The 17,069-nt window shown below is 35.8% G+C and overlaps 1 protein-coding gene across 2 annotated transcripts in view; it reads right to left on the reverse strand.

Annotated features, from left to right (window-relative positions):
- The window catches only part of LOC111055937, a 248,410-nt gene that overhangs the window by 15,135 nt on the left and 216,206 nt on the right, over window positions 1-17,069 (reverse strand). The window lies entirely within an intron of this gene.

The following is a 17,069-nucleotide window of genomic DNA, read 5'->3' on the forward strand; positions in this document are numbered from 1 at the left end:
AACACAAAAATATTTTTGAAATTTTATAAAATTTTAATTTTTAATATTTTTTTTAATTTTCAAAAATTAATTTCTTGAAATTTCTCCAAGAATTGGAAAATATTGGATAATTCTTTTGTTGACCGAACGAAGTGAGGTCCAAGATTCAAGTCCACGGTTTGGCATTTCTCTTAATGTTTAAATGTCTTTATGTTGCGCATTTACGGCGAAACGCGGTGATAGATTCTCATGAAATTTGACAGGTATGCTCCTTTTTTAATTGCGCTTCGATGTATATACAAGGTTTTTGGAAATTTTGCATTCCAAGGGTAATATAAAAGGAAAAAGGAGCCTCCTTCATACGCCAATATAAGAGTAAAAATCTGGTGTGGCGCACTCACACATCTTTCCTTGCCGTTATGAAAATTGGAAATTGATCACCTGACGCTAGTGTTCCCGCGTATCTCAAGTCTACTATTCAAAGATTTGAGCCAGCTGGTGACAGGGCAATAACGCTGGAGACACACATGAGGTCTGCTATCTCTTCATAGTGAATGATTCAATAGAATCAACAATAATTTGCAATTGAATAATCACATTCTCTCGAATTTAAAGCTTATTTTCAATTTTAGGTGGAAATATTACTGAACATTAATTGTAGAGATTTTTAAGCTCAATCTACTCCACTTGATTTTTCTTGTTCCAATTGTATCTGAAGCCTGATAATTGGGAATCTATCTGCATTGATGGGGCGGAGCTCCTGAAATTTTTACAGATATGAGACTTGTGGCAGTTGATAGAGCTTATCAATAACTATTCCATGTATGAATTTAATCAAAATCGTTGGAGCTGTTTCCGAGAAAATCGCAAAAACCCTGTTTTTGACAACATTTTCTCCATTTTAGCCGCCATCTTAAATTACATTTTATCGAAATTGTTCGTGTCGGATCCTTATAATTATAGTAAGGACCTTAAGTTCCAAATTTCAAGTCATTCCGTTAATCGGGAGATGAGATATCGTGTACACAGACGCACATACACTCATACACACACACACACACACACACACACACACACACACACACACACACACACACACACACACACATACAGACCAATACCCAAAAACTACTTTTTTGGACTCAGGGGACCTTGAAACGTATAGAAATTTAGAAATTGGGATACCTTAATTTTTTTTGGATTGCAATACTTTCCTTACCTATGGTAATAGGGCAAGGAAAGTAAAAGGAGCCTTCTTCATACGCCAATATAAGAGCTAAAATCAGACTATAGAATCATTCGTCATAAATCAGCTGACAAGTGATTACACAGATTTGTGGAGAAGCCAGTCTATTGCTGTATTTCCATAATATGGTCTATAGTATCAATCAGGTACTTGTGGATGAGAATACTGTGTGAGGTCTACTGCTCACAGAACTACTAGTAAATGTTGTTGTGAAGGTGATTTTTTGAAGATATAATATAGATATCATCAAGGTCTACAAATACCCAAAAGGTTTTTATAGACCTTGGATATCAAAGATTTGATTCAAGATATTATCTTCATGGTTCAATAAACATATTCATGTTGAAACCATTGTTTCATCTTAAATTTATGATAATGTAGTAAAACAATTTGAGATTTCTGTTCCGGTTTCCACACCATTATCAGTCCCTAGTAAACTGAACAGAACAATTAACCTTAACTTTGGACAACATTAACATTTTATCAAAATTTTTAGAGAGAATTAGTACAGGCTCTGCCTAGTTATTCCTCCAATATCATAATTGTATCATGATTATAGAGTTTTATACAATAAATGAATAAAAAAAAATCCCAATCCAAAAAACAGGAGAGTTATCACCCTTTTTTCTATGTTTTTCACACGACATACAGTCAATTATTAAGTGAATAATCAAAAAAATTTACTCACTGACTGTAGTCAGTGATTCCTGCCTTTTCAAAGTTCTGAGTGCATTTCAAGGAAATGATATCAGCACTATTGCAAATATTGCGCCGTCTAGACTAGTAAAATTGTTGTGCTGTGTAAACAGAAGCAAACGTAGAGGCATAACAGCCGATCAACAACCATTCTGAGAATAATGCGTATCGATAATGCGAAATCTATTTATCCAGTAGAGAGTACAATATATTATATACTGTATATGCTACTGTAGGCTGTGCGAGTAGAATAAATTAGTCAAACACTTGGAACAATAGATTAGTTATGCAAAACTCATATTCATCACCGTAAATAAACTCTATATTGAATTGTTTTTGAAAAATACAATTCACAATTTCAGGTTTTCTAATCCCGAAAATCCCGGGATTGATGCTGAAAAATCCCGGGATTGTTAGGTATCAAAGATGAACCGGGATCCCGGGATTCCAGGATTGACATCTCTAAGTATTAGTGAAGCCCTACGATTAGATATTAGCTGTTGACCAATGAAGATTGAGCTCTGTCATTGACCGAGACTTGACACGCCCAAGTATTCCAAAAATGGTCATGAGAACCGTATTGGAAACGAATCAGTCATCAAGTGAATCAACTGATTATTATTGTAGAACTCATCAAAACATGAATTAGTTATCAACTGAGCAGGGTACGAACATAACTATATCCACATTTAGTATATCTATTCCAAACACTTCAGATGTTTCATTACAAGTTATTGATCTACACAGCAACTTGATGTATAATATGTAGCACAATGTGCCTTGGGAGGAAGACTGTTCCAACTCGAAAATTGACCATTTTGAACTAAGGGTGTATTTTAGTTAAGTCTGTGCCATTTCGATTCGAACAGTCTTCCATTCCAATTCAGATATATAACAATTTCAGATTGTTACAATTTATTGTTAACAATTATCAGATATGTTACAATTATGAACAATTCAGATATATTATGAATAAATCATGAATACAGGCCACTTTGAGAAGTAATAAGCAAACTAGAACAATTGGAATCAGAGAAGTTAAGTGATTCTAAAGGTGCGTACAGACTTTCGCTCTGCTCCGCAACCGAACGTCACTCCAGCAGAGCGATTGATGATCGACCGGGGAGCAAGAGTGGAACGCGAGAAGAGCTAACATCTTCCATAACGTTCATGATGGGTGCGACTGCAGAGCGGGGGCGGAGCGACTGCGGTGCGATGGAGGAACGAGGGCGATACGAGGGCGGAGCGTGCTCGGTTCGGGTTGGAGGCGCGTATATGTGTACGCAGCTTTAGAGTAGAAAATCAAGTTTGAATACCTATGAAAACTTTGACACTGCTCTCTTGAATAAACGACTTTTCTGAGTTGGAACAGTCTTCCTTCCGAGGTGTGTGATATGCTTATATTTGTGTAGTAAACATAACCTATTTTTGGATAATCTCTATCTAAATCTGGGAAAGGAACAGTTTTGGGCCTCAATCCTGTTGTTTTCCCCCAATCATTCATAATTGAGAATGATATTGTATCTATCAATGTATAAATTAACTTACTTATTCTGTCCGTACTTGTTAATACTCTGCCATGAAAATACCCTGAGTTTATTTCAAGCTGTCTCTTATAATTAGAAAAAGCAAAGATGTCATCTTCTAATACCATTCTCAAGAACAAATTCCTCATCAAGCATAACTGATGGGTCTTGAACCTTGAGTCCCTCCAAGCTGACCCAGAAAATTAGTTTGGTTGAAACCACCACCGGTAATACCATGAGAGTGTCAGAGTGACGTGACATGACAGTATCCATCTCTGACGAGTGAAGTGAGCTCTGACGTGGAGGAAGATAGAGTCTATGCATGATCCAGGGTTCACCAGTGAACTCGAGAGAGAGGTAGAGTGAGTGAGAGTGAGTGAGTGTGTAAGAGATAGAGAGTGAGAGCGTGAGAGAGATAACTTGTCATCTTTCATGAGTGAGAGAGGAAGAACTCGAGAGAGAGGAAGTGAGAGTGTGAGTTAGTGAGTGTGTAAGAGATAGATAATGAGAGCGTGAGAGAGATAACTTGCCATCTTTCATAACTGAGTGAGGAAGACAACTTGTCATCTTACCCGAGTAAGTGAGAGAGACAATTTAGCTACCTTCCAAAGTGAGGAGTGAGAGTATGGAATAAGAGAGAGAGTGAGAGAACATGACATCTCTCCCGGATGAGTAAGAGAGACAACTTGTTATGCTACTCAATTCAGGGAGAGGGAGTGAAAGATAGGGAGTGAGAGAGAGTGAATGGGAACTTGACATCTTCCCCGTATGAGTGGGAGAAAGAGAGATAACTTGTCATCTTTCATGAGTGAGTGAGAAAGACAACTTGTCATCTTACCCGAGTAAGTGAGAGAGACAATTTAGATACCTTCCCCAAGTGAGGAGTGAGAGTATGGAATAAGAGAGAGAGCGTGAGAGAACATGACATCTTTCCCGAATGAGTGAGAGAGACAACCTGTCATGCTACTCATTTCAGGGAGAGGGAGTGAATGATAGAGAGTGGGAGTGAGAGAGGGTGATCATGACATCTTACCCGTATGAGTGAGAGAAAGAGAGACAACTTGTCATTTTCCCCAAGCGTCATGGCGGTTCCATCCTCTCCTCTCACCCACTACTCTTCTTATCCTCTGTGTCACGTACGACTATTTCTCTTCAAGATGACGTTTTCGCCATAACTTCAGGTTTTCTACCTCATATACGTCCGATAGCGCTCCATGTATATAGAAAAATATGTAGAGTAAAAGCATTATTATATAATTATCTATATTATGTGTGGGATGATACGTCATATACGACTGATCGCTTCCCAAGTATATAGAAAATAGTATAATATAGAGTATTTATTTATTTATTTATTCAATCAATGAGAATTACACAACTTACAGAAAAGTTCCACAGGCTTATACGCCCGAAACGGTTCCAATTCTAATTTATACAACAGTCAAAATGTGGTTAGGTTATGTGCCACTTGACATTCTTCAATTACACACTCAATTTAAAATTCAAAATAAGTATATAGAAAATAAAAAATCTAAGTACCCTTTCTTTTAAATAGTATTTTCAAATCAATTTATGTTGAAGAAAAATTGATCAAGGAATATTATAATTATTTAAAGTGGAGTTCATGAAAATCTGTGATACCATAATTTATATTACTGTGTGCATTCTACATTCACAGAATGTTTATAGTATGATACGATTCAAATAAACAAGATAACGATACTTATTATTGGTCATATAAGAAAAAAATACTGGGCTTGTAAGACTGTTCATATCAATTTATTTAATGAGAATAATTGACTAATCAAATCAGTCTTCAAGTAATCTAGTGAACTGGATAACTCGCTCGTGAACTATTGATTTAGAAATCTTGTAATAATATTACAAGATGCGAATCAATGTAGGACTTTATCGGTTACTCTATATTGATCATGGGTCCATTTTTGGAGAAGGATACTCAAGAATATTCCTCTCATTAACACTGAATTCGAAGAGAGAGGAAGAGTGTGTGTTGTTGAAGGGAGCGGGAGTGATAGAACAACAGACCAATAGCAGCAAGCCACGCCTTCAAGCTCTTCATACTCTCTCCTGATTGGTGGATTGGAACGCCTACTTTTGTAGTTCACAATTCTGCCGGTAGGTTGCACCACTTACTGGCTTGTAAGTGTAATGTGATGTACTTCATAAAATTTTCACTTATCAACACTTATCGATTTCACATGAGGAACCTCTTCCTACCGTTCAACAGGGTGAATCAGTATCTCCGATAAACAAGTCAGAATCAAAACTCAAGAGTGAAATAGACATTCACAAAGATCATTATGATACCATCAACATTTTCAACCAACACCACCAACTCTTCGAAAGGGCTGAATGAATTGAATTATCACACATTATTCTGATACAGCAAGAAGTGCTAAAAGAGACTGAATTAATTGGTTCTATCCATCAAACACCATGAGTTCTCACTCACGTAGTAGCCTACACGCACTCATAACGGTTGAGTTTTGAGCACCAACTGTTGAGTTTTGAGTACTAGTTTGCAGACACGATGTCTGAAATGAGTGATTCAAAAGAGTGAGTGAGTGATATGGAATGGACGGTATGTAGTCAGACTCAAACTGTCAGAATTAGTTTAATGAAAAGCATAGATGTTTTATGAAAGAAATACTGACAATTTCACTATAGTCCGTCGCTGATGGGTTTCACATAGATCTGTCAGTATAAGTTCAATGGCAGGCATAGATGTTTTCTGAAAGGAATACTGACAGTCTATTAACCCTATTTTGTACTTTGAAAATGTTATTTAAATTTGGGAGAGAAATAGTACAAGGAGTATCCTTAGTTTTTCTCTCCCAATCAGTGTTTCTTTGTAAGAAATATAAATAAAATGAATAAATAAATAGTCTCACTATGGTCTGTAGGTGATGGGATTCACTATACCCTGACAGTATAGGTTGAATGGCAGGCATAGATGTTTTATGAAAGAAATACTGACAGACTCACTATGGTCTGTAGGTGATGGGTTTCACTTTGAATTAGCAGTGTTGGTTAAGTGAGGAGCAATTGATGTTTTTTACAAAGAATACTGACAGACTCACTATGGTCTTTAGGTGATGGGTTTCACTATGAATTAGCAGTGTTGCATAACTGAGGAGCAATTGATGTTTTTCGCAAATAATACTGACAGACTCACTATGGTCGGTAGGTGATGGGTTTCACTTTGAATTAGCAGTATTGGATAAATGAGGAGCAATTGATGTTTTTCGCAAATAATACTGACAGACTCACTATGGTCGGTAGGTGATGGGTTTCACTTTGAATTAGCAGTGTTGGATAAATGAGGAGCAATTGATGTTTTTCACAAAGAATACTGACAGACTCACTATGATCTGTAGGTGATGGGTTTCACTTTGAATTAGCAGTGTTGGTTAAATGAGGAGCAATTGATGTTTTTCACAAAGAATACTGACAGAATCACTATGGTCAATGGATGATGAGTATAAGTCGATTGAGGAAAATGGATGTTTTATGAATAAAATACTGACAAACTCACTATTGTCGGTAGGTAATATGATTTACTTTAAAGTGACAGTATAGGTCAAATGGTTAGCTTTGATGTTTTTCCACAATGAATGCTGAAAATTACACTTCATAGTGAGTAGGTAGGTGATAGATATATTCTAGAGTGAACTTGCATATGCATACATCAAAAGGGCTAAACTGCAGTTACCGGTAGTCGTCAAAGGGAGAAAGGGTGATACGCTTTCAGCCCTTCTGCCATCAGAAACTTCTCAAAGCTTTTCCGACAATATTCCCCTCCCTTTAGTCGAATTTCCCCCCTACTCTTCTCATCCCATCCCCCCTTCTCCTCTCATCAACTTTCCCCACCCATCACTCCTGCAGTTTAATCTTAAAGCATGGACCGTATGCTAATCACCTAACATGCTACTTCTATCAGTCAGCAAAATATGCATGCTTTTAGACAACATTTTCAATGCAGACTAGATTTTATTGCTGGTGATTACTTCTGAAGGTTGAGTGCCGGTTGCACAAAAGCCGGTTGAAGTTTAACCGTGATTAATTCCACGAGAACCAATCAGAGAAGCCGTCTTTTCAAGAACTTGGTTCTTGTAAAGTTAATCAAATGAAATTTATACACTCGAAATTCATACAAAAAAATCTGGTGTGGTACACTCACACAACTTTCCTTGCCGTTATGAAAATTGATCACCTGACGCTAGTGTTCCCGCGCATCTCAAGTCTAATATTCAAAGATGTGAGCCAGCTGGTAACAGGACTATGACGCTGGATACACACGAGATCAAAGTAAATGATCTTCAAAGTGAATGATTCAATAGAATCAACAGTTTGCAATTGAATAATCACATTTTCTCAAATTTCAAGCTTATTTTCAATTTTAGTTGAAAATATCACTGGACATTAATTGAAGAGATTTTCATGCTCAATCTTTTCCACTCGAAATTTTTCGTTTAAATTATATCTGAGACCTGATGATTGGAAATCTAAAATCAAACTTTGCATAGATGGGGCGGAGCTCCATTTTTACAGATATGGGACTCGTGGCAGTTGATATAGCTTATCAATGACTATTCTAGGTATGAATTTGATCAAAATCGTTGGAGCCATTTCAGAGAAAATCGCGAAAAACCCTGTTTTTGACAACATTTTTGCCATTTTAGCCGCCATCTTGAATTGCATTTGATCGAAATTGTTCTTGTCGGATCCTTATAGTGTAAGGATTTTAAGTTCCAAATTTCAAGTCATTACGTCAATTGGGAGATGAGATATCGTTTACACAGACGCACATACACTCATACACACACACATACAGACCAATACCCAAAAACCACTTTCTTGGACTCAGGGGACCTTGAAACGTATAGAAATGTAGAAATTGGGGTACCTCAATTTTTTTCGGAAAGCAATACTTTCCTTACCTATGGTAATAAGGCAAGGAAAGTAATATTCACAAAAGTATAAAACGACAAGATGCAAGTGAACGAGATACTACTCACAAAAATTACATTGTTTTATTGGACTTTGTCCATAAATATGAGTCAGAATCACGGTTGAAATTTAACCGGTTTTTGTGCAACCGGGCCTGAGAGTTTCATTTCTCTCTGAGCAGTTTGGTTGTGGATATACGTTGCAAAGGAAAAGGTTGAAAGAATGACGGAAAGAGTTTAAATAACGTTCAAAGGATAAATGTAAGGGTATATGTTTGAAGGAGCTGAGGGAAAGTTTTTTGGAATTTCAAATCAACTAACTCTAAGCAATGTGGGAAATGAATATTCCATCTAAGCAATACGGTTGTGGATAAACGTTGAAAGGAACTGGGGAAAAGTTGTGAGACGTTCGATTCAACTAGCGCTAATAAGCAACGTGAGAAACAAATAATTGATGCTGGCGAATGAATATAGTTAATTCCTTGCTTTGAGCATCAAGTAATCGCTTCACCTAATTGAATATTGAGCAGTTTGGAAGAATCTATAACTTAAACTGTAGTCGCAAGTTATATTCCAAACTGTTCAAATAACCATTATATACACATTTTTACATTATATACATTTTCCTTTATAAGAATGTAATTGATTTGATTATTTCAACTGTGTAAATGCTTTTGCTTTCTTTTCTTCTATTTAGTATATTTTATAATGTATATGAGTTAAATTTATTGTTGTTTCGTCTACTTGTGTATATAAGGCTCTTTATTGATTTCTGTGAGCCTTTGTATGTAAAGAAAATGAATAAATAAATAAATTTACTTAATTTATTGTGCAGATTAATGTTGTATTGTGTTCGAAAATGTATGAATTGATAGAAACGACTTGATATAATGTGGGTGAAGCACTACGATCGGCCATTAGCTGTTGACCAATGAAGGTTGAACTATACTGTCATAGGCCGAGATGTGACATACCTCGTCTAGTCTCGGTCAATGTGTACAGTCTAGTCTCGCGGCCAATGACAGTAGAGATCAACTTCTATTCGGCAACATCTAATGGCCAATCGTAGGGCTCCACCCGTAACATATAATCCGCTTCATGACTTTTAAGCTTTCAGTTTACTAGAAATTGATGATTATTTTAACAATAAAAATTGTATCTCGAATTAAAAAACTTTTCTATTTTGTACTTTCTTCTTCCTATATCTCTCTCTGTTTCTATCTGTTTCCTGTTTCTATCAGGTCCATCGAAAGCCAAGCGAGCTTCATCCTGACTTTAAAAAAACATCTTTTGGAACAAATGACTGAAACTGTCCGGGCCTAGAACGATCACATGACAACCATCCCTCACCCATCACACCAATATAAACCTATAAACCTGTTATAGAATAAATTATATATATATATATATATAATATATATATATATATATTATATATATATATATATAAACTCATGTTATTTAAATTATCCACTGCATACTGCCATATATTACTGAAAGTTGATTACCCTGATAGTTCAATTGATGAAAGTAACCGTTTTGGTAGAGAGTTAGTGGGAAGGATATTTTTAATATTCTTTCCGAAGAATGGACATTGATATGTCCAAAGCTCCGCCAATTCATGTAGATGCATAACAATATAATTATCTACAGTTATTATATTACAAATTGCTTTTTCATATCATATACAGTTCAATAATAATTTCCTTAGTCTATATTCTGTAAATTCATCTATAATTTTGCTGTATTGTAAGCTATTGTATATAAGTGTATATGCCAGTATATATTGTAATCTACATAAATAAATTACTCAATCAATCAATCTTCTTCCTCCTTCTCTTCCCTTCTATCATTTTTTCTCTCTCTCTTTAGTTGGTACTTCCTCTTGTTTCCTCAGTGATTCGGACTCTCATTCGCACACAGGCATCATAGTCAATGTGAAGAAAACTTCATAAAATGCATTCTATAATTTTTTGTAATGTGTATTTATAATAATTTATAAAGAAGAACTAGTTGATTTGATTATAAAGTAGAGTGCAGGCAGCCGAGATGAGATTTCTCCGAAGAACCAAGGGATGTGACAGAAGAGATCATTTCAGGAATGAAGATATTAGGAAAGAATTGAAAATCTTTAGCATAAATGAAAGAGTCACGGAGAATCGGCATCAATGGAGGGAGCATGTTCAAAGAATGTCAGCTGAATGAATACCATTTAAAGTCTATAATTATCAGCCAGTAGGCAAAAGAGATGTTGGCATACCACGCAAGCGGTGGCAATTATAGGTTTTTATGTTTATTTGAATAATTGGCTAGATGTGAGTCGGAACAGGCTAAAGCCTAATCCTTATTTGTAAGAAGAAGGAGAAGAAGATTTGATTTGAAATTGTTTCGATAAATTATTGGTTCCCACAACATCAAATCGTCTTCGTTGACAATGAAGTAGCCTAAAATACTCTATCAGCTCATTCACTATTAAAAACGCAGCAGTTGTCTTCAAATTCAATAATATGACAATGACAGTATTTTACATCTTATTTAATACAACTCTGAATGCATTCAACAGAATCAAGCACTCCCATACAAATGCAAAACTGGAGACCATATTGCTTCACTTTCCAGAGCAACTCCACTAGCAATATTATCTGCTTGATTTATCACAGCCTGGCCCTTACCTCACAGATATTGGAGCATGTATATATCTATGTATGTATATGTATGTATATATCTGTATGCCCAGATATAAAGCATGTAGGCCTGGTGTGAGGCTGCGCCTTGGGGCTTCAGATGGCGATTCTATCTTTTTGAAAAGGTTCGCAGAGTAGAAGAGCTGCCTTGAATGTCAACTCTTTTGCCTGAGGCTCTTCATAAACACCTAGTGCCCTGGGTCTCTTTTATCCTTTTTCCAACCCTTTATCCTTTTCCTTATCCTTTATCCTTCACCCCGTATCCTCCATTCACCGCCCAAATCCCATTTCATCTCCAATATCACACTGTCACGTCATTCTTGTAATGTAGCTGTGATTCAATTCTGCTGCAAAAAGCGCGCCAGATTCAAATTATTCAAATGCCCGGTGGCTTCCAGATGTGAGGATGATAATAATTTTGAAGAGTGTGAGAATGGTGGACTAGTTTTGACGTGGTGGGAGCGGGCGTCATTAGCATTTGAATTCCACGAGATGTTGACTCTGATATTCTGTGATTGGATAGATGGATTGATCCTACCAATGACTAATGATTACACTTTGAAAACGATTTCCATCATGAGAACTAACTTTTAGGAAGTGAGAGAACGTGATAAATAATTGACCGAGCGAAGTGAGATCTAAGATCTTTGGCATTTCTCTTAATGGAGTGATCCGTGGTCTAGTGGATAGAGTGCTTGCGTAGCAGCATAGAGATCCCGGGTTCAAACCCCACTGAGAGCCAAAAGTTTTTTAAACAGATAACTCCCGTGTTATCGGATGGGCACGTTAAACTGTCGGTCCCGGCTGAAGTATGACAGTCGTAAGGCCCATTGACGGCTTAAATTATATATTCAGGCGGTGGGATCTTCCCGAAAGGGACTCCCCACCAACAAAAGCCATACGAATTTACTTTTTTATTTCTCTTAATGTTTATATGTTGCGCATTTACGGCGAAACGCGGTAATAGATTTCCATGAAATTTCACAGGTATGTTCCTTTTTGAATTGCGCGTCGACGTATATACAAGGTTTTTGGAAATTTTGCATTTCAAGGATAATATAAAAGGAAAAATGAGTCTCCTTTGAACGGCAATATTACCGTGAAAATCATACTTTAAAATTATTCATCATAAATCAGCTGTCCTAAGTCAGCGGTCCTAATCAGCTGTCCTAAATCAGCTGACATCGAACGTCTTGAAATAATGTATCTTTCCATCAACGTTGTAGGCAGTTGCAGCCAGACCTGATAACAGCGCTTACACTCACATTCCGGGACGACACGTCACGGTATGATAGGACAGAAAGCTCTATGTTTATTTAGGATTTTTTCTAGACATTTTAACTTGATTAATTATTTATTAATTTCTGAGAAAACATAACAACAGGTCAATGTAACTTACTGAGCGTGAGGTCTACTGTTCACAGAACTACTAGTTATTGAGTCCATTATTGTAAATCGATATTACCCTGTACAATTATTGAACTGGTGAAACAATTTTCTTGACAATAAAATCAACTTTCATGATGTAAGATTACGTGATAGAGTTCTACTGTACATTATAATCATAGTCACTTTATTGTGATATGATCGTAGTTAACATGGAAATAACATAGTTGACACACATTCTTTAGTCGAAAGGTAACATTCATAACCTCATTTTTACAATATTGAGTATCATAATTTGAGAGAGAATCAGTTTCGGGTTGATTGAGTTGACTCTCTCCCAATCATCGTCTTGCTCATTTGTACAAATATGGATGAACAAATGAGAGAGAATGAATAAATCTTGTGAGTGATAGTTTAAAAGTATCTACTATTTACAACAGTAGATTCTGTCATTCTCATTTTAAAGCAAAGAGAGAGTGTCAGTCAGAAGCGAAAGAGAGCGCAAAAATCTGTACGCACCTATAATGAGCTAATAATTTTGATGCAAAACGTTTCAATCACGACAATTATTTCAACATACATATTAAACTCAGAGTTCAATATTTTCATAGATTTTAGAATCATTGATTTGGAGTAAGTCTGACTAAACTGGTATTTTTTTTTGTGTAGTTGAGAAGTTGATATTGTGGTAATTATTCGTATTTAATGAAAAAGACTAAGAAATTGTCAAAAAGCCACTGATTTATTGATAATTCGGTTATTTCGAAACCGGTCTTTCTAATTGTCAATAAATCAGTGGTTTTTTGACAATTTCTTAGTCTTTTTTATTCAATAAACTGGTATTGCTCTCTCAACTTCTCATTTCCGAGTTCAGCTCACATCCACTTCTGCTAATTAGAGTGCATCTTTCTGTAGCTACCACGATATAAATTCAAGTTTTTGAGAGAATTTACATCCCTCATGACTAGAGGGAAATGAATGTATATAATTGGAAGAGAAATAGAAAACACTCACACTCATTATATTGTAATACATTGAAGAAGAAATCTCCGAAAAAACTGAGTGAGGGAAGAAGGTATATTGGAATAACTGGTCCGTTTCTTGATGATTTTATTAACTAAATAACTTAAAAAAAATGTTGTACAATCGTTGACAGAGCTTTGAGATTTCCTGGCCTAGCCGAGTGGTCTAGAGTGACGCAACTTCAGTCTACCATCACTATCTGGTTGTGAGTTTGAATCTTACAAAAGGCATGGATATTTGATATCATCCTATGTTATATATTATATAGCTATATTATACAATCTTATAGAAGAATAGAAATCCAAGTACCCTTATTGTACCCTTATTGATGTCATTATCAACTCAATTATTATGACTTGATAATGGCATCATTATAGCTGGAACATGTTGTGAGTAACAATTTTAAAGAGGGTACTTAGATTTATATTTATATTTATATTCAAGGGTAGACCTAACGAAAAAAAGACAATTTGATGTACAATTTTATCTCATCATCCATGCTCATGTGTATATCATACAGCAAAAAAATTAAAGTTGAGGAGATGTTTGGGAAATCCCTTGTCGTTCACAGGATTACAATCATTGGAAGACTGGGCTAGTGGTATAAGTATTGATTATCTATTCTATCACGTGACAAAAAATGAATAAACTTTTCTTCCATAAAACCACAGGTTATCAAACCATTGCAATCAATTCGTCTCGCATTGAATCATTCCGCTGAGTCGCTATCGAGCGATAATAATCCATTCAATAGACTTGCTGACAAGTGAGTTTCCTTCATCCTTTTTTGGGAAGCAGCCCCATTCTAATCTTTTCCGGGAGAGAAGAGAAGAATGCAGAGATGCTGACACCTTTCTGCTACCAACTTCTCCGCATTCAGTACTTTTTACGATTCGTTGAACATTCTTTGCTGATCTGATTTCGTCCTAACCTCGTTTATCTCTTATTTACATTCCATCATGCCTTGTTCTCAGCTCAATGCTTCCTAGATAGCAGGAAGCAGATATTAGGGAGGATAGTGAAAATTGTTAAAGGTGCATACAGATTTACGCGCCGCGAACATGAGCAATTCACTTTTAATCAGCTGATGCCAAGCTTTTTATATCTGTATCTTACCGTCTCTGTAAAAATACAGATATAATCAGCTGATTAAAAGTGAATTGCTCATGTTCGCGGCGCGTATATCTGTACGCACCTTAAGGAAATCATTATCCCAATTATTATCATTGTTGTCGATCTATTCTTTATTGATTCATACAATAAGTACATCAACAAAAGTGATAGGGAGAGAAAAAATAAGGAAAACTTGCGCTATTCCTCTCCCAAACTTAGATGAGGTACACATTGTCCAAAATGGGTTAATTCTTGTTCTTGTTCTTGTTCACTTCACAAAATTTTCAGTTCTTGTTCAATATTAATTACTTGTCCATTAGGATGAGATCAACTTCAGAAATGTGGAATGATCACCGAAATTCCTTGCTATATAGAGCAGCTTGCAGCAATTATTTTTTCATTGAATAGCTTGATTATACTGATCATTATTCCAGGAGTTATTGAGAGTACTCTGCAATCCAAGGTATTTGAGATGAGATGTCAAAGTAAGATTACAGGTACCATTTAGTACTATCAACGACAATTGTTCAATAACTTACAATAACTACAAAAACAGTTTTATGTTGTGTTAAAGTAGCCTACCACATCATGATTTCCTTAGAATGAGGTGATATTGAATACACAAAAATCTGGTGTGGCGCACTCACACAAATTCCCTTGCCGTTATGAAAATTTCCATTTCATTCATAGGTACATTATTATAGGTATATTATCTGTGAAATTCTCATTAACGTTCAAATTTTGTACCGCGGAAAAACTGGTTCTAGTGAATGATTGAATAGAATCAACAGTTGCCTCTCTCATTAAGTTCGCATTTGAATAATCACATTTTCTCGAATTTCGAGCTTATTTTCAATCATAGTTGAAAATGCTACAGGTCATTAATTGTAGAGATTTTCACACTGAATCTTTTCAACTTAAAATCTTCTGTTTAAAATGTATCTGAAGCCTGATAATTGGAAATCTTTGCATCAAACTTTGTATAGATGAGGTGGAGCTCCTGAAATTTCTACAGTTATGGGACCTGAGGCAGTTGATAGACAAACCACTCTCTGTCTCAGACAGCACCGTATCGCGCATGCGTTAGCAACGGGTTTTTCCCGTTCCATTCAGTCAGTTCTTTGAATGTAACGTTCTTTGTGATGATGGTTACCGAGCACTGTAACTGGAGCCAATCATCATTCCATTTGATGAAAATATTATTATCCAATGATGATTTATCATTTACTTCAATATAATAATCGATATATTATTATTTTATTTAATAAAAGAAAGATTACTTTTGAAAAATATAATTAATAAAATATAACAGTTGTTATTCAACTGATGTTAAAAACACTATAACTAAGTCAGCATATTGTCATTTCAAAACAAAAACCGAACCCTCAACCTCCCCTTCTTCATTTATAACATCAATAAACATAACTATTTGAAAAACCTCTAATCCCTTCCAGCATATTGCAATTTCAAAGCAAAATCCTAACCTATCTTTCCACTTTTGAAAATATATCAAAAAGCATAATTCTACCCTCTCTAGCATATTGCAATTTCAAAGCAAAAACCTAACCTATCCTAGTAACACATTATTAAATATAACCTGAATAAAACCTAACCTCTAACCCATTCACATTTAATACTTCAGATTTGTTCGTCATCTTTAGAACAAAACATAAACATTTGGTTCATTTCATGAACATGTTCACAAAAATGTGGTTCATTTCATGAACATGTTCACAAAAATGTGGTTCATTTCATGAACATGTTCACAAACATGTGGTTCAGAGAAAAATCCTAACCCCCTGAACTATCCTTTTACCTTTGAAACATCAAAAAACATAACTCTACCTGGACCCTAGCCCCTTCTAGCATATTGCAATTTTTAAGCAAAAACCTAACCTATCCTAAAAAACATTATTAAATGTAACCTAAATAAAACCTAACCCCTAACTCTTTCACATTTGCAAATCGTACATTACCATTATAACGTGGACCTCACTATAGATACTCAAAGAATACTTTTGAATAACTATGTTATAACTGTGACTGTTGCTGGCCGTTACTCTGTTTCTGAGACAAAGAGAAGCTCCTGTTGATAGGGCTTATCAATTCGTGCAAATGTTCTTCAGACTTGGAGGAATTTGCGGCGCAGAGGAATGGAGGGAGATCAGCCAATTGCAGTGATGGATTGAGTCATAGATGGAAGCGTAGTTGTCAATTTGTCGATTAGTCAGTCGAGTCTGTGATTGCAGAGAGGAAACTTCCTAAGTTTAACATGCACGCTTGAATACTCACTGGAAATTAGAGAACGCAAGCCGGTGCACAATGGCAACATAGCAGCCGTTGTATCCCTGCCGATGTATTCTTTCCCTGCTACGCATGCCCATCCCGAGTCGGTAGTTAATTTGAACAGAGTATGAATCAGTATTAATTTAATCAGGTATGAATT

The sequence above is a fragment of the Nilaparvata lugens genome, chromosome 8 (genome assembly GCF_014356525.2).
Source record: "Nilaparvata lugens isolate BPH chromosome 8, ASM1435652v1, whole genome shotgun sequence".
Taxonomy (NCBI): domain Eukaryota; kingdom Metazoa; phylum Arthropoda; class Insecta; order Hemiptera; family Delphacidae; genus Nilaparvata; species Nilaparvata lugens.